Here is a 17,698-nt window from a genome sequence, read left to right as displayed (position 1 = left end):
CCAGGGGCATTCTACCTCCAAGCTACACCCCAGCCCTAGTTTTTATTCTTTATTTTGAAACAGGGTCTCACTAAGTTGCAGAGGGCCTAAGTAGCTGAGGCTGTCCTTGAACTGCGATCCTCCTGTCTCAGCCTCCCAAATGCTGGGATTACAAGCAGGCACCACCATGCCTGGCTGGCTGTTGTCATTTTAAAGGTCGCTTGTGGTGTTTGACACCATGGAGGATGCAGGCTGGGGGGAATGGGGTCCTTGTTCCCAGGAGCTTATGGTTAAAGAGTTCAGCAGGGGCTACAGGGGAGGTTTGCTGTGTTTTGGGGGTTCCCAGCATCTGACCCTTCTCCCGGTTTACATCTGAGGATTCTCTTCCATGTAGGTCTCGGAGGCTGGACACAGAGGGCCTTGCTGTCGGTGTGAGTCATGGTGGGCCGCACTGTGTGCTTGGGTTAGGGCCGGGTGGCCATGGCGGGCCTCTCTTGACTGCTGCTGGGCCCACCTCCGTGTGCTTCTGGGGGAATAGCCTGTTTCAGAGGCCTGGCTTCTGCGCAGGGCTCTGCTGGCTTCCTGCCTTTTCTGAGCTGCACCCTGGCCTTCGAGCGAGGCTATTAGCTCAGCCCCAGAGCCGACCTGGGGCTGACTTCCCAGAACCCACTGGTCTCTGGGACCCAGGTAACACATACTGAGCACAAGGGATGCACAGGCAGCGGCAGGAGGGAGAGACAGGTTGCCACATCTGCCTGCAGCAGGGGTCAAGGACGACTTCTTGGAGGAGGAGGCATTCCAAGGGAACTTTGTAGGATAAAAGACCCAGAGGGAGGAGGTTGGGTAAAAGATGATTGAGAAGAGAGGACACGGAATCCACTCATGCTGGGGATTGTTCCATTCATTCATTCATTCATTCATTCACAGAGATATAGAGCGGGATCGGCCTACCTCATTCAAGTCCCAGCGTGTCAGCGGCAGCCTGGCCCTGGCCTTGGGGCCTCTGAGTCTCCTTCCTCATAGTGTGACTGCCACTAGTTCTCTGTGAGAAGGAAGCCTTCGAGGACGGAAGGCGAGTGAGCTGTGCCCAGCGAGTGCCACGTGTGGGGCCGCGGGCGGGCAGGGATCAGGTGTGTGCAGTGCAGGATCAGCCGCCCCCGCGAGCCTGCGCCGACAGGGGACAGGGGTGACACTGTGGCACACAGCGCTGTGTGTGCTGGACGTCTCTTATCCCCGTGGGTCGCCACCCTCTGTATGTGTAGTTGACGCGTGTCCTCCCAAGGCTAGCTGGCTGACCAGCCTCTGGGCTGGGACTTCAGGCCGTCCTGTCTCCCAGGCTTGGCTGTTTCCCACCATTTTCCAGGCCTGACCTGGAGGGTGACAGTCACAGGCAGAGAGAATGGCAGTAACCCAGGTGGGCAGGAGCCACTTCCTGCTCTGGGAGCCCTGGGCGGCTTCCCCAGGAGGGAGCGTTTGAGGCGTTCCAATGGCCCTTCAGAAAAGGCCGGGAGCTCAACAGGTAAACAAGAAGACGAGAAGATGAGGAGTTGGATGAGAGCCGTTACTGATATCTGAGGACACTGAGACTTTGGCGTCTGCAGCGTGTGGGGTGCCTGGGCCGGAGCACCGAGGCAGGACGCCGTGTGCCCTGAGGGTCAGGGACCTGGGACTCTGTGGGTGGCATGGGTGCCACTTCCTCTCCTCCCCTGCCCCGCCCTGTCCTTGGACTTCACGAAGATCCTGGGCCCAGGCCCCGCGTTCCCAGGAGCAAGCAAAGCCTGTTTCTAGAAGCCTCAGCCCGCTACCCAGGCGCACTTTTGTGTGTCCGCCCCTAGCCCCCTAGGCCCTCGGTTCCCTGGTCTGTAAAGTGGGCGTAAATCCTGCGTCTCCCCTCCCCTCCCCCAAAACGAGGAGCACCAGAAGCTTGTCACTAAGGCAGCTTAACCCCGAAGGAACAACATGTTCCCCGAGTTCCTGGAAGACACGGGCATCTTCCCCGCGGTCTGCGCTGGAGTTGAGGTTCCTGGGGTGGAGGAGGTGGGCCGCGTGCACGTAGGGGTGCTCTGACCTCGTCCAGAGGGCTTCCTCTAGCCCTGCAGGAAGCAGGTCCCAGGTTGCAGCCTGGGGTGGCACGAAGCACCTTGACCGGATGCGGACGCGTCTGCCCAGCAGGCTCGCAAGAGGGGCCGGCTTCTTGTTGATGTGCAGCAGGACCGACTTCTGGATCGAGTCGCTGAGGGGCAGAGATAATAGCAAGGAGGGGCTCCCAGGCAGGGAGGGAGGGGAGGGGAGGGCAGCTGATGCAGGCAGGTGCCGGAACCTGCTACCTAGGACTCTGGCTCCATTTGGCAAGAGAAGGGGATGCGGGGGCTCTGAACACTGGCAGCGCCCTCGTGAGAGCTGGTGTCAGGAGCCAGAGCAGGAGTGGGGGTGACTCGGGAATTCATTCCAAAATTTGGGGGCATCTTCTTTAGGGGCTGAGCATGAAATAGGTCACAAGTTTTAGGAATATTTTTTTGGCATGCCCAGGAAATACCCTGGATATATATTTAGATAGTTGCTTAGAGCTTGCTTCTTTGCTACAGAAGGTCTCCTGTTTTATACCTGGATCCCACCCTCCTTTCCCTTCTCAGAAAGAGTATAGGAGGAGTTTCATCCTTTTTTCTGTGTTTTTTATAATGTGCAATTAAAGCAACCAAATGTTAAGAGGTGGGGGATTCATTCAATCAGTTATGCTTTATTGACCTTTTAATGACAGTGCTTTAGAACAACAGGTAATGTTATAGAACATATTCATTAGAGTATGTTAATTAAAAAGTGGGATCTAAATTTCTTTGTGTAGTATAATTTCAGTTTTGGGAAATATATATATATATATATATATATATATATATATATATATATATAAACTGGAGGGGCATGTAACAATGTTATGAGCTGTCTCTGAGATCAAGTTGAAATTTTTTGGTAGGGCTGGGGGTGTAGTAAGTGGCAGGGTGCTCGCCTAGTGTGCACAGGGGCCTGGCCTACGTCCCCAGCACCGGGAAACATCAACAAAAAAGTGAGTAAGTAATTGGGAACGTAAACATCTTTTATAATAAGCATATATTTTGGGGGTATGTGCTGGTACTGGGGATTGAACTCAGGGGTATTCTACCTCTGAACTATACTCCCAGCCCTTTTTAAATTATTTTCATTTGATATAGGGCCTCACTAGGTTGTTCAGAGTCTTGCTACATTGCTGAGGCTGTCCTTGAACCTATGATCCTCCTTTCTCAGCCTCTCAAGTACTAGGATTACAGACATGTGCTACCAAGCCTGTCTTAAGCATAGGTTAATTTGATCAGGGGAAAATGACAGTTTTCTTTAAGGCTGTGTTTCTCTATAGCCACATTCGGTTATCTTTCTGGTGTCAGGGTAGGAGGCTCTAGGTCTGTCCTCCAAGCAAGCAGAGCACAGGCGCCCTTGCTGCAGTCATACTTGAGCTCCCAGACCCACCCCTGTTTGGAAACCGGTTCTGACTCCAGCCGGTGTTCTCTGGTGGTGCTTTCTGAGTCCGCCCTGGCCTTGGGCTCCTGCTATGAGGTAGGGATGGGCCGACCTGGTCAGCAGGATGGGCACAGGAGGCTCTTTTGGACCAGGCTGCTCCACTGGGCCCAGATCCTGAAGCCTTGTTGGCCTTCAGCCAGCGGTGGCCGTTTTCTTTTTAAGTGAGACCCAGCCTTCTTGGTTCCTGAAATACTTTTAGTCTTTCTTGGCAAACTTGGAATGTTCATTAGAAGTCGGTATAAGTTTGACCCGTGGCTCACTCTCTAAAGAAAGGTAGACACGCACCCACCCCTTAGGTGAAGTGTGCCTGTGGGGTCCAGTGTCCTGAGCTAAGAGGCAGATCAGCGGGGCCTGGTGGTGCATGCCTGTCATCCCTACTTGGAAGGCGGAGACAGGAGGATCTCAGGTCTGAGGCCAGCCTCAGCACCTTAGCAAGGCTCTCAGCAACTTAGTGAGATCCTGTTTCAAAATTAAAACAAAATAGGGCAGGGTATGTAGCTCAGAGGTAGAATGCTCTTGGGCTCAATCCCTACTGTCCACCCCTCAACCCCCCAAATAAAAGCGCTGGTCTCGTCCTTTCTTGTCAGGACTGTCTAGTTGTGAAGGGGGTGAGGAGCTCGAGGGAAGACCTCCCAGGGGCCTTGCAGGCTTCTCTGAGAACAGTGCCTGACAGGTGGGGTCACTGTGCTAGAGAAGGGGCACAGCCCAGGAGTCTCAGGGCCCACCCATAATCACGAGGTACTGTGGTCTGGGCTTCCCCGCCTCTGGCAGGAGTCTTCTTGTCACTCATGCCTCGGCCCCCCTACCCTGCTTTGCCAGATTTTCTTAGCACCCCCTCCCCACCCTGTGGTACTGTGTTGAGCGGGAGAGAAGGCAGCTAGTCCCTGGTAAGAGACAACGGGGCCAGTGTTCCAGGGGGAGCACCCCGCCGCCCATGGGTGCTGCGCCATGAGTTGTGAGCAGTGGGGCTTCAGAGAGCCATGGGCCTGGTGGGTGGGAGCAGAGGGCAGGGGCCACCAGCTGGCGGATGGGGATGGGGCGTGTGCCCCACCAGCGTCTTGGAGGAAGTCACTTCCTATTGGTTGTTGGTAATGTCGAGAGCACCTGGAAGGAGCCGGGAATAGTGAGAGCCAGCAGCGCATTCCTGTTCCTTCTCATTCTCTCAGTGCCTATGGTTTTATCCCGAGCCTCAGGCGTCTGCAGTTTTCATACTGTCTTGGGCTGGCCACCCACTCTTTAGAACTTGTGTTTGCCACACCCCTGCCGGTTTGGTAGGATGGGATTGGGACTGTCTGGGCCTCCTGGGAGGGGCAGCTTCCCCGACTCTGCGCTGCTGTGTGCAGGCCTTTCCTGGGCCCTGTCCACACTCTCTGCCATGGCCACCTGCGTCCATTCTCTCTAGGCCTGCTCCTTGGAAATAGAAAACTTCAGCTTAGGCATCCAAGTGCCCGAATCAACTGAGGAGGCCTTGTCTGGTCTGTCCAGGCCATCAACCTACAGTGGTAGGCCTCGGAGCCTCCTGGGTCTCTGGCCAGGCCACGCTCAGGGCACTAACCTGCAGGGGCCCACATCGGCGGTCAGGACCAGTAACTGGACGGAGGCTCTGGCCCCAGCTGCTCTGCGTGGGGTGAATCCTGCTCTTGCTGGCTCCTAGTTCTGGAGCAGGGTGGGTTTTCTGGTGCTGCCAGGCACCTGTCTCAGGGAGCTGTGGATGTTGCTGCCTCAGACCATGGCCTCCCATTGGCCAATGCCAAATAGCCATGCAGGATTCTGGTGCGCAAGCCCCTTCCTGTTCCTGGGCTGCACTGCCTGTTGGACCATGTGTTGGCCTCCCATTCCCCCTGACTTCCACGTGCAGAATTCCTGTAGGCCAAGCAGCTGTGTGCTCCCGCCTCTGTGGTCTCTGCCCCTCCGCTTCCCCCATGACCGTCCTTGTCCAGCCTCCAGGGCCACTCCTTGATGCGCAGTCACCCTTGTCCGACCTGGGCCTCCCTCCGTTCTTGCCCCGCCCTGATGGGGCCTTCTCTGCCCTGCATGGGACTGGGTGACGCAGGCCACTCTCTAGTCTCCCAGCAGGAAGCCCCACCCTATGGCTCTTGGAGCCCCTGTCCCCAGGGACCTTGCCCCCGTGGGTGGCCACAGTTCCCTCATCACCCACAGCTTTCTTTCTAGCCACCATGGGAGGGAGGCGGGCACGCCAAGGAAGCACCACGCACCAGGGGCCGCCCCAGAATCCCAGCCATGTCTCTCCTTTCACAGTTGAGGAAGTTGAATGGCTTTCATAACTGTTTCTCTGGAGTCCTCTAAGGCTCAGCCGGGCTGACACAGTTGGTTTAGCGTGGCATCACCCCTCCAGGAAGCCTTCCTCGGCCCCTCCCCGGCCGGGTTGAAGTGACCCCGGGCCTGCTCTCACCTCTGGGACTGCAGTGACACCATGCGGCATGTAGACCCAGCCTGGGAGCAGTGTGGGACCCAGCAAGTTCGACTGCGTGGATTTCATTTGAAAACTCCAGGCTGCGCCTTGCTCATGCCCACGCAGGCATGTGCATATCTGCTGTCCCTTGTACCTTCTGGGCACCGCTGAACCAAGGCCTTCTCAGCCGCTCCCACTGCTGCCCAGGGAGACAGTGCCTCCCGGGCCCTTTGCTGAATGCTGTGCACCTACCCCTCCAGAGAGAAGGGTGCTTCCTGGCGTACGGGCTTCCTGCTGGCCTTGTCACCCGCTGCCCTGAGCAGCTGCTCAGAGCTGTCTAGTGCATCACAGTCTGCAGAATACCATCGCCCCATCATGGGGACTGGCCGAGGTCATGGCTAGAACAGGCCCAGTGCACCTCCAGGATGTGAATGGCTGGAAGATATTCGAGGCTATCAGCTGCCTCTCCAGGATGGCGAGTGCATGGTCCACGGGGACCCCCTCTCATGGGGTGGGGTGCATCAGATGGGGCTTTGTTGGGTGTCTTCATTTCTGTGACATGGCTTGATTCCCTGCAGTCCTGCCAGCTGTGGGAGGGTTTCAGCGTGCCTGTCCCCAGCACGTGTGAGATGTCACAGGAGCTCAGAGGCTCTGCGGGGAGACGCCTGGTTAACCCAGTGGACCCGGCATCTTCGCAGATGACTTTGAGCATTGGACTTCTCTTTTTCATGGAAGATTAAGAAAAAACAAACAAAAAATCATTTAATATCATGTCAAATTCCAGATTGGAAACTGCCTCCAGGAATCTGTCTTTGGATGGGGGGAAAAATGGATACAGAAAGAATATTGCTTCCGGGGCTTAAAAAAGAATGTATGCAGGCTCTGTAGAAATTTGACTCCAAAATTTCCTACCTTATTGTTAAACAGGATGCACAGAGAATATTTTGGGCTTGGAGAATTCTTAGCCACTTGTGGCGGAGGCTGCCAGTTGCCATTCTGGGAGGAATATAGAAATAAAGGAGACATTGAGACACTGAGACGCACTTTCCCTTGTCAGCATGAGGGGGAAAAAAAGCATCGGGGCCTGGAGCCAGAGTGGGAGAGAAGGGGAAGGGTTTGAAGGGTTTGGGATATGAACTGAGGATCTAGTTGGGAGTGGGCTGTCATTCTCATACCACCAGCTCTTGGAGCCAGACTCGGAGGCCAGTGTGGTCTGGGGCCCTCAGTTTAAAGCCTGGGCCCCAGGCCACAGACAAGGAAGATGGTGGCCCAGGTTCACACAGCCAGCAGCGGATCGTGCCAGGGCCCCATCCACATATGGCCTGCTGCTCTCTTCAAAGCACCGTGGTTTTTAAAGTTCTATCTACACTGCATGTTCCGTGGGGCCATAAAAAATGACAGCTGCCATGTATCGTGTGCTTACAGATTGTCCCTGGCAAGGTGTGGGTGCCTCGGGTATTAGCTTATTTAACTTCTAGAGTGTGCTCTCTTCTACTTCTGAGCCACACTCTCAGCCCTATTTTATTTTGAAACAGGGTCTCTATAAGTTGCTGAGGCTGGCTCTGACACTGCGATCCTCCTGTCTCAGCCTCCCAAGTACTGGGATTATAGGCCTGTGCCACCACACCCAGCTAGACCCTCTCTTTAAAGAGAACTGGGAGCAGCCAGCCCTGTCCAGAGCGCTCCAGGGCCTTCTACCACACTTGGGACACAACTTCCAGCGGTGCCCTTTGAAGGTCTACACGACCCTTGGCCCTCAGCACTCCTTGTCCCCCCTGTCACCCACACTGGCCACACCCACCAAAAGCATTTGCTTTTTCTCTTTGCCCCAGGCCTCTGGTTCTTCACAGTCAAGTCTCAGGTCAGATGATGCTTCTTAGAGAGGTCTTGTGTTCATTTGCTGGGACGTGTGCTTATGCAAGGGAAGCGTGTGGTGCCCTAAGTGTGAGGTCAAGGTGCGGCCAGGTTGCTTCCTCCCAGGCTGCGGGGAGACTGTCTCGGCCTGTCCCTCGGCCATGGGGCTTTGCAGGTGGCTTCGCTTTCACAGGGCGATCTCCCCGTGTGCTGTGTGCATCCAAATGGCCACCTCTGGCAAGGACAGCAGTCAGATGGGGTCAGGGTTCACCCTACTCCAGTGTGAGCTCCTCCTTCGCAGCCAGTCCCATCTGCAGAGACTGTTCTTCCAAATAAGGTCGCACCGTGGGGAAGGGAGGCTGGGACTTCCACGCATTGTTTCTGCTGAGCCCCCCTGTTGAAGCCCCACCCTCCCCCCAAGCACACTGCACTTATTTGGTGGGTGTGGCCTTGGTGGCTACGTGACATCACTGTGACCCCCTTTATTGTCCATCGCCTCCACGAGCGCGTGAGGTCCTGAGAGCGGGGTCCCGGCTGCTGTCTTCCTGGCCGCTCCTCTGGCGCTTTAGCAATGCCGGGCGCAAAGTCACTCTCAAAAGTTGCTGAATGGATGGCCAAATCAATGAGAACAGCTCACGAAGCAGGAAAACCAGAATAGGAGAGGGAGCAGGCTTTGTGGGCGGTTCCCAGGCAGCAGGGGCTTCTTTTATTTAAATCTTACAGAGGAGAAGTGGGGTTGCTGTTACCGCCTGCCTGGTGCGTGATGAGTGGGAGCCGCCACCTCCTTCGGCTTTTGCACATTCACCATTCTGTTCTGCTGGGTGTGGACTCCCCACAGCCCGAGAGGCCCTGTCCCTTCACCCTCGGGCTCGACTTGGGGCTGCAGCAAGCAGAGGAAGTGGGGCCCAAGTCGTTCAATCCTGGTCTGAAGTCCCCGTGCAGGGCGGGAGGGCAGCCGGAGTATGGAGGAGTGGGGCTGCTTCTGGGTTCACCTGGCCCCGGGTGCAGAGACCTGGTCATGGCGCACACCTCTGGGATGCCCACAGTGGGGAGGAAGCCCACCTGTGGGGGGCTGTCGGTCGCTCTCTCTGTTGCCCTCTCCTGTCCACTCTCTTGGGTCCAGGTGGGTCCTTGTCTGGTGACTGCCTGATCCTCTTTATACTCGGCACTAGACAGATGCCCAGAGGCGGTCCCTCCAGATGCCTGTGGTGTGTTTAGGAACAGTCAGGCCAGGGAGCTGTGCCAGTGGCCGAGGGTAGCAGCTCTGCCCCTCCTGTGGTCACTGTCAGAGCCACCGTTCCCTCGGCCCCCGGGGACTGTGGCCTGTTGGTGTGGTTTGAGTGCACAGCCTCTGGCCTCTCAGATGCCCTTGGCCCGCCTCTGGGCACAGTTCATGTCCTAGGGTTGGAACTGGGGTGGCCCCAGTGGCCTTGCTTGCTCTGTGGCCCAGAGACTTTGGGACTTCTCTTCCCCTGCCAGTCCCAGAATGTCTGCAGCTTATTCCGGGGGCCATTTGGGACTTAGAGAATTTGTTGACTGGGCGCTTCTCCAGGGAGCCCTGTGGAGTGTCCTCTTTGGAGACAGGCACAGGAGTCAGCGCTGGGGCCGGGGCCGGGAGAGCGGTGTGCTGAGGACGAGTGAGGAGATGGCTGTAGAGAAGGGAGTGGGGAAGAATTTGTGGTCAGAAAACATTTGGGCCTGCCCCTTCCCGGCAGTGACCTTTTGTGAGTTACCCAATCTCTCTCCGTCTTCGTTTTCCCAGTGCGAGGTGGGGAATGCATTTGCTTGGATGAGTGCTTGTGTAAGTGCCCAGGACAGATTGTATGCATGAGTGGGTGGGTGGGGAGCAGGTGGTACAAGTCCCCGCAGCCTCAGTGAACCGGTCCAGTGCATGTTTGCTGGCTTCTGGCACTGTGCCAGGCTGCGCCGGGTCACAGGGAGAAACAGGACACAGTGCTAGCCTTGGCAGGACTGTGCAGAGGCCAAGAGCTCTTCTGTAGCTCACTGCAGAAGTGAGCTAGGCTGCTTCAGTCCCTCTGGAGGAGGAGACTGGGGAGTCGGTAAAGTCTTCTGAGTGGGGTGGCGGCCCCAGGCTCGGGCTTGGGCCCCTGAGCCTGAAACACGGTTCCCATTTGGTACTGGAGGTGGCGGCTCCCCCAAGAACTATGACCAGTGTGGTGCTGGAGGGACTGAGCGCAGGGGGCCGCCAGGAAGGAGGCCCGCGCTCTGCACCTGCTCTGGGCCAGGCTTGCTGCGGAAGCTCTACCAACCTGTCTCTCAAATGCTGGCACTGGTACAGATGAGGAAACGGGCTCAGAGGGGCTGAAGGTCACTGCCTGAGGCCCCAGGCACTGCCCACATGCTACCTGGCCTCCACCCTTCCCAGTCATGGGCACCAGGATCCTGTGGCCAAAAGTCATTCACGTGAAGGCTCGGAACTGGGCCAAGCATAAGTAGGTGTCAGTGTGTGTTACACACTGGCGGGGTTCAAACCCTGGCCGTTGGAACTCTAAACGTGTACCCTTCCTACATTCTGCTCACTTGGTAATGCAAAAATTTTAAAGAAGTAAGACATTTCACTAGTTTGAAATTCCAAATAGCACAGCAGAAGTCCCCCTCTCGCCTACCCCCACAAGCCCCATGATGCCTCTCTCCCAGGAGGTTGCCACTCAGAACCAGCTCCTCGGACACCCACAGGTACTCCTCTGTGCATCACAGACAGATGTATAAACCCGTTCTCCCCCGGACGCACCACAGCACGTTAAGCCCAGGGCGCTTCTCCTGGAGATGCATCCAGGCTTTTCCATGGCGGCCTGGAATTCCACCACCACATGGATCACCATAAGTGATCCAGTATGTCCCTTCCTCATATACTTGATTTATTAATGTTGGGCAATTGTAAACAGTGTCCTGTGTCAGCTGTCAGTGGGATGCATTGGTGCAGAATCCAGGCTCCCAGCAGGCTCTGCCACCCTCCCACAGCCCTCCAGCTGGGATTGCAGAATCGCTCCCCCACTCTTAGAGCGGTGGGCAAGACTGGATGGGCCCTGTGTCCGAGGCGCCCCAGGCGTCCGCCTCTGCCCTGGCAGGAGCCCTCTCAGACCGTATGGTAGAGCACGTTGTGTACCTGGCTGTCACCTCAGAGGAGGGTGTCTGGCCAGCATGCTGTCTTGTCTCCCCACCCTGAGGCTCGGGGGCCAGGGCACTGCTGGCCGGCTCCTGGCTTCCTGGTTGTACAGCCTCGGCTCAGTTGTTTTGCCTCTAGGAACCTTCCTTGTCTCATCTGTATGTGGTCTCAACGCCTCCTGCCTTCTGAGGCCATGAAGATTAGGTGGAATGATGCATGTAATTTGCTCAGCTCAGCACCTGGTGTGTGGTAAGGGTCCTGGTAGTTATAATCCTGAGAGGGATTATTAGGATCGCACTGGCAGGGAGCCAGTCAAGGCCAGGAGGACTTACACCGAAGCCAGAGCAAAGTCAGCTCCCATGATGGGGGAGGAAGTCCCTGCCAGTGGTGCTGACGTGCTTGCAGGGACTCAGCTCCATCTGCAGACCACACAGAGGGATGCCGGCTTCTGCGTGCCGTGCCGAGATGACTGAGGAAGGGTGTGTCTCTGTCCTCACTTTGCAGGTGAGAAAACAGGCTTTTAGGGTGAGGGTGTGCCTTCCCCAGGCCTGCGCAGCAGGACGGCCCCTACCCCTTACCCCCTTTCTCTGGGGAGAGTGCTGCTCTGTGCCTGGGGAGCTCAGGGTGAAATGCTGTGGAGAAGGGCAAGAGGACCCTGCGCGTTTCCTCCTGCAGGCCTGCTGACAGACTGATAAGTAGTGTGCACACACACACACACACACACACACACACACACACACACTCCCCTCCATGTGGGGCCAGATCTGCAGCCCCTTCCTGCTCCCTCTCCTCTGTTTCTGCCAGCCTGTGATTTGTGCTTTCCCCTCGTGCCTGGAGACAGCAGGGTTCTGTTCCCTCTGCTCTGTCTGGGGCCCAAGGAGACCGCTGGGCACAGTGATAGAGATGCCATGCACCCCGCCTCGGCCGGGGCTGGCGCTGGGGATCGGGCCCCAGCGTCAGGTGTTGGGGACTGCCGGGCTTGCTGGGTGCTGGAGCACAGCCGGGTTCCCAGGTTAGTGGTGTGACTGTTCACAGTCTCTGCCTTTTGATCCTAAGGGATGGGCCAAACAGTCTTCCCCTTGCAGGATGAATCCCAGTTCCTCCAATTCATCCAAATATTAAACTATAACTAAAAAAAATAGTCCAGGAAAACCTCAGCTTGACTTGACTTTTCTTCCCAGTCTTCCTTCCCTTCCATGCCTGCTCTTTTAACCAGTGAAAGAAGAGAAGCTTGGGGCTGGAGGCTGCTCATCTTAGCAGTGAGGATAGACCAGCTGAGTCAGTGCGCCTCAGATCACTTCTCGCCCTGTCGCGCTCCACAGAGCGTGGGTCTCTGTCCATCACGAGCACTCAGCCTGCGCAGCCGGGGCGGGGGAAGAGAGCACTGGAAGTACACGGTGTGTCCATGTCCAGGAAGTGACCCAGGCCACTGCCTCCCATGGTCACTCACCAGGAACCAGGAAGCGCGGTGCCACCTCGTGTCCAGAAAAGGGGCTGCTGGCCGTAGTCTCCCATTTCCACGTGTCGTGTTTCCTCTCCAGTGTCCTCCATGGCAAACACTGTTTCACGTGGCTGCAATTCGAGTGCACACCCCTCTCCGCTGCCACCTCTTTTGCCCTCATGGTGGACGTTCCTATCTTTGCACGTGGCTGCAATTCGAGTGCACACCCCTCTCCGCTGCCACCTCTTTTGCCCTCATGGTGGACGTTCCTATCTTTGCACGGTGCTGTGTCTTCTCTCTTGACTGCGTGCCCTCAAGAGGTTCCCTGGCCCAGAAGTGGCTCTCGCATGTACACCCCTTAGGCCGGCACCCCAGGCGCGGGCTTTCTGGGTCGGAGAGTAGGGGTGTGTTTATCCTTTGAATCTGCTCTTGAACCTGGCTCTCCAGCACTGGGCACAGGCCAGGGCTTTCTTAGCTCACGAGAACACAGGGTCAGTCCTGTTTGGAGGAAGCCTAGCTTGCTGGGTAGCTCTTTGAGAAACAGAGTCGGTTTGCAGTTTCCCAGAATGTTGTAGCTACGAGGCACTGTTGTCACCAGGCCCCTCGCCTTCCAGAACTGGAAGACTCTTCTGCCTTAACCAGGTTGCTGGTTCTTTCCCACTTACCCTAGTAAGTGGAAAGCGATTTCTGAGAAATCGTGGAACCAGGTCAAGGTGCGTGTGCAGGCATCCAAGGTCTAGGCTGACTGCACCATTCCTGGCCTAGCCTGCTGGTGGGTCTTGTTGTCCAGGTGCTGGTGACCTCCACGTCCTGACCTTGCTGAGGGACACCGGAGCCCCTTTGGAGCGAGTTGCTTGAGCAGAAGGCCTCCAGCATCTCCTTGAATTCTCTCGCTTTGAAATCAAACCCACGGGGAGATGCCCCACTGGTACTCAGTTCTCCAAGGCTGTGTTCCCTTCTGGAGTCTGTCTGCAGGGTACAGACCCCACCTTTCTTTCCTGGGAGAGCTGCCTCTGCCTGCAAAGCTGTGAGCTCAGGTGTGGCAATTCTGTCTTGGATCCTTGAGTCCTCCAGAGGATACAGAGGCATGCGCTAGACCCCCACCCTCTCTCCCTTCGTCCCAGCCATTTGCCTGACCCTGGGCTGAGGCAAGACTTTGAGGCAGTGGCTTGCATTTGAAGCCCTGTTGCGAAGTAACCACTCGGGAGATGGGTGAAGGGCAGCTCCAAGCGCTCGGGAGGCTTTCGGAGTGGAGGGGAATTGTCTGGCTTCAGCAGGAGAGACCCCTGGATGTCCATGCTGCTGTGGCCTTGTGCCCCTGGGACGTCACCGAGCCTTTGGGGGTGGGAGTAGTCCTTCCCAAGCCCATGTGGTCAGTGCTCGTTAGCTCAGTGTGTAGTCCAGTGTAAGCACTATGTAAAGTAGGGGAGTTTTCATTGTTAACGATGACAGCAAGTTTTGGCGTGGCCGTACACTTCAGGACTCTAACACGAGGCTGTGTAAGTGACCTCGCCTTTCAGAATTCAAGTTCTGACCTGCCTGGAGCGCTCTTTGACCCAATGCCAGGGAGGTCCCCACTGGTAAATCTGAACAGCAAGGAGAGGGAAATAGAGTAGCTGACGTTGACTGTGCTCTGTAATGTGCCCTTATCTCAGACTGTCCTGAGAATCGTGAGTCTGTGTGTGGAGTGCTCAGAACAGAGCCTGGTGTCGAGTGCACGGACAAGATCTGACAACAGTGCTGGGACAGCAAGACTTGTTGCTTTAAAAATGAGGAAACCGAGGTTCTCTGGGTGGTGGCCACACAGGCCTGACTTTACACCTACCTGTCTCCTTCCCACTCTGGTGTCCGCATGCATCTCAAAGTCACTTACAAGCCGGGTTTGCTGGCTCACATCTGTGATCCCCGTACTTGGGAGGCTGAGCAAGGAGGATCACAGGTCTGAAGTCAGCCTCAGCAATAGTGAGTGAGACTCAGCAGCCTAGCCAGACCCTGTTTGAAAATAAAGCATAAAGAAGGCTGGGGATGCAGCGCAGAGGTAGAATGCCCCTGGGTTCATTCTCTATTATTACCCAAGGAAAAAAATGAAACAAAGTCAGTTGTAGCCTGTTGGGCCTGTTCAGGAGGCGCGAGTTCCTCCCTGGTCCTGCGGCGCCCCGTGCTTTACAGTGAAGGACTCTTGGTGGTCAGAGGCAATGAGCAGCCCACCGCGTGGAGGACAGACCAGGACTTAGAGAGGTTCCTGTGTAACTGCAGTCATGGTGTGACCAGAGGGAGGCCCAAGGGCCCTGAGATGGGGGGGAGGTATAAATGCATCTTTTGGCTGGGGTGAGTTAAAATGTGAAAAAGGATTGAACTTTTGCTCTGGGGTTCCTGATAGCCCTGTGAGGTACAGAGGAGTTAATAGTATCATTTTATGAATGGGGAAACCGGGGCAGAGCTCAATTAGTTGGCCTTTTCCAGCTGAGAGACCAGAGGGCTGGGGTAGGGGTGTCTCCAGGCCTGCCTGCCTTGCTCAGGACCCTCCCTGCCCAGGGAGTGGGCATAGCATCAGAGCCCACCCGGGCTTGGTCACCAGGCTGGGTGTGATTGGAAGTCAGGGGTGACCCTTGGGCCCGCGGGGTGTGCAGGCTTCTGTCCCCTCTCCTCCCAGCCCTGCCCCCTTCCCTAAGCCTTGCTGCCCTGGTCGCTGAGGGAAACAGTGGCCCCTTGTTCTCTACGAATTCTGATCCCCAAGCACCACAGAGACCGGCGTCCAGCGTGGGCCCCACAGGATGGCGTGACTGGGGAGTGAACGCCACAGACTTCCTCTGGCCTCAGCGGGCGGCCCTTTCATCGAGACACATACGTTCCTGCCGAGAGGGACAAGCCCTTTCTGCAGGAGAGAACAAGAAGTCCTTGGGAATGCTCCCTTTTTTGAGGGCAGAGTGTGGCCAGAAAAACAGATGACAGATCTGCTTGGGTTTGCTTGTGCCCAGCCCACCCACCCAGAGACCTCTCCTCAGGGTGTCCCATCTCCTGAGGGCCCCTCTCGGCGGCACCCTGCTCTCTCTCAGGAGCCAGACGTCTCTCCCTTCAGGTGCTCTGACCACATTGGAGGCCTGTCGCATCCTTTTTAGCCAGCGGGGCTCCCTGAGGTGCTTTCAGGGCAACAGACCCCTCTGGGGTGGCATCTGGCCCCTCGAGGAAATGCAGTGCCGAGAGCCTTCGGAGCCGCAGAGTCCCGCTTACACCCCAGAGATGCTACAGCAGGAGGCTACCGTGCCCGAGAGCGGCCCGATGCCTGTCCCAAGTTGCTGTTCTTGTGAAAGGGCTTTACTGGCATAAAAACACTTGGAAAATACACAAAGGAAGGTGGCCGGCTTCCAGAACTCGACTGTTTACCTTCAGTGCAGCGGCCAGGAACGCGGAGAGCTTATTTCCCAAACAGCGCACGGTTGTCAGGTCTACGGGTCTCGGTGATGCCAGGGCTGTCCCTCTGCCCACCCCTCTGCCCACCTCTTCCCCCAGTCCTCAGGGACCCCAGACTGAGAGCTGTCTCCTGCAGCATAGGGTCTGGTCCCAGGGTGTGTGCCCAGCATTCCTCATGTGGCCCGAGTCTCTGCAGTAGTGCTGGCCTCTGGTCTGTGATGTCCGTCACAGTGGAGCAGAGCAGGAATGGTGTCCCGTACCGAGGATCTCTGTTCTCTCCACCACTCCCCACTGCTTTTCTGTCCTTAAATTCTGCGCTGTAGGGGAAGAAGGGCTGGATGGGAATGGAAAGGGAACCTGCCAACGGAGCCAGAAAGGCCACCACAGCTTGCTTTTTAACAGAGGGGAAACTGAGGCCAGATTGCTGGTGGCTTGGCGGGGACTGGCACAGGGCTTGCTGTCCAGCCTCTGTTACAGCTTCCAGCTGCCTGGCTTGGTTGGCTGTTTTTCCTTCCTGAGCTCTTGGTGGCCTTGCCAGGGAAGGTTATCCCCTGCTCCTGGACATACTGTCAGGATGAATGTGTGCCTGAGTCCCAAAAGACACTTTGGATCAGGCCTGGTGGGGCACACCTGTAATCCCAGTACTTGGGAGGCTGAGACAGGAGGATCCAGGTTCACAGCCAGCCTTAGCAACTTAGAGAGGTCCTCTGCAACTTAGTGAGACCTCGTTTCCAAATAAAAGTAGGGCTGAGGGGGTAGCTCAGAGATAGAATATCCCTGGGTTAAATCCCTAGCGCGCGCACGCGCGCGCGCGCGCGCACACACACACACACACACACACACACACACACACACACACACACGGCGTTTGGGACATGTCTTCCCTTCATCATCCCGGAGCCCCAGAAGAGATGATTGGTGTCCCAGCTGTCTGGGTCTTGTTTTATTTTGTTTTGTACACAGGCTCATCACCATGGGGAGGGAAGCGAATTTTTCAATATTTTCTTATTGTGAGGTCTCTGAGATTTTTTTTTTTACTCTCCAAATAGGGGAGATAGATCCATTAACATCTTTTCTAGCAGACAATTGCAAAAAAAAAAAAAAAAAAAAAAAGGAGTTAAGGACACCAGCTGGAAAGAGCTGGCGCGTTTCGAAGGTTTACCTGAAAAGAGTTCAAATAAGGGCTAGTGCAGGACAGGGCCTCGGCAGGGCCAAGGGGGGCAGAGACCTCAGTGTGAGCCAGTGTGGTGATCTGTCACCAGCTCTAGGCCTGGGGGACGGGGGACCAAAACTGTAACTGGAGCTGTAGAGATAGAGGCGGTCTTGGGAGAGGGGCTGTGCCTGCTGCCAGAAACACAGCGGGGGCTGGGGCATGTGAGGACAAGGGACGGGTACCCTGACCTCCCTCCCGGCTCCTGCCAGTGCCTCTGGCTGTCCTGAGGTGGCCAGAGGACAGGGCAGCCAGGCGGCGCTCTGAGGGACCAGGCAGAGGATTGGCGGTGGCGGGAGTGCGGGCAGAACAGCAGGCTTTAGGTTCCTGTTCGCATCCTGGTTCCACCGAGATCGGAGGCAGGGTTTAAAAGTCTCTGTCCCCTATCTGTGAAATTGCTCCTCACAGTGGTTGGAAAGAAAATGGAACAAATAGCCCATAAGCCGTGAGCGAGCTGCCTACTTGGGATGGTCATCGGGAACTGTCACTGATGGTTTTACTCCTATAGGAACAGTCTGGAGAGCTGTGCCTGCGGGCGGGTGGGGAGGAAGGCAGGGCGGGGCTATGGTCTCCTCTAGCCTCTGAGAGGCCATGTGGGGGGTCAGCCAGGTGCCTGGCTGGCGCCACTGCCTCAGAGGGACTGTCCTTGCAGGTGGTGGTGGCTGTGTGCAGGCGGCAGACATCTGGCGGGGCAGGAAGCCTGGTGTCGGGCTG

General features: G+C 56.5%; 1 protein-coding gene across 1 annotated transcript in view; it reads left to right on the top strand.

Annotated features, from left to right (window-relative positions):
* The window catches only part of ITPK1 (inositol-tetrakisphosphate 1-kinase), a gene marked incomplete at both ends in the record, with an annotated part of 150,892 nt that overhangs the window by 69,767 nt on the left and 63,427 nt on the right, over window positions 1–17,698 (top strand). The window lies entirely within an intron of this gene.

Source organism: Muscardinus avellanarius (assembly GCF_963383645.1).
Source record: "Muscardinus avellanarius genome assembly, chromosome: 12".
Lineage (NCBI taxonomy): Eukaryota > Metazoa > Chordata > Mammalia > Rodentia > Gliridae > Muscardinus > Muscardinus avellanarius.
This window is presented reverse-complemented; position numbering and strand designations above follow the sequence as displayed.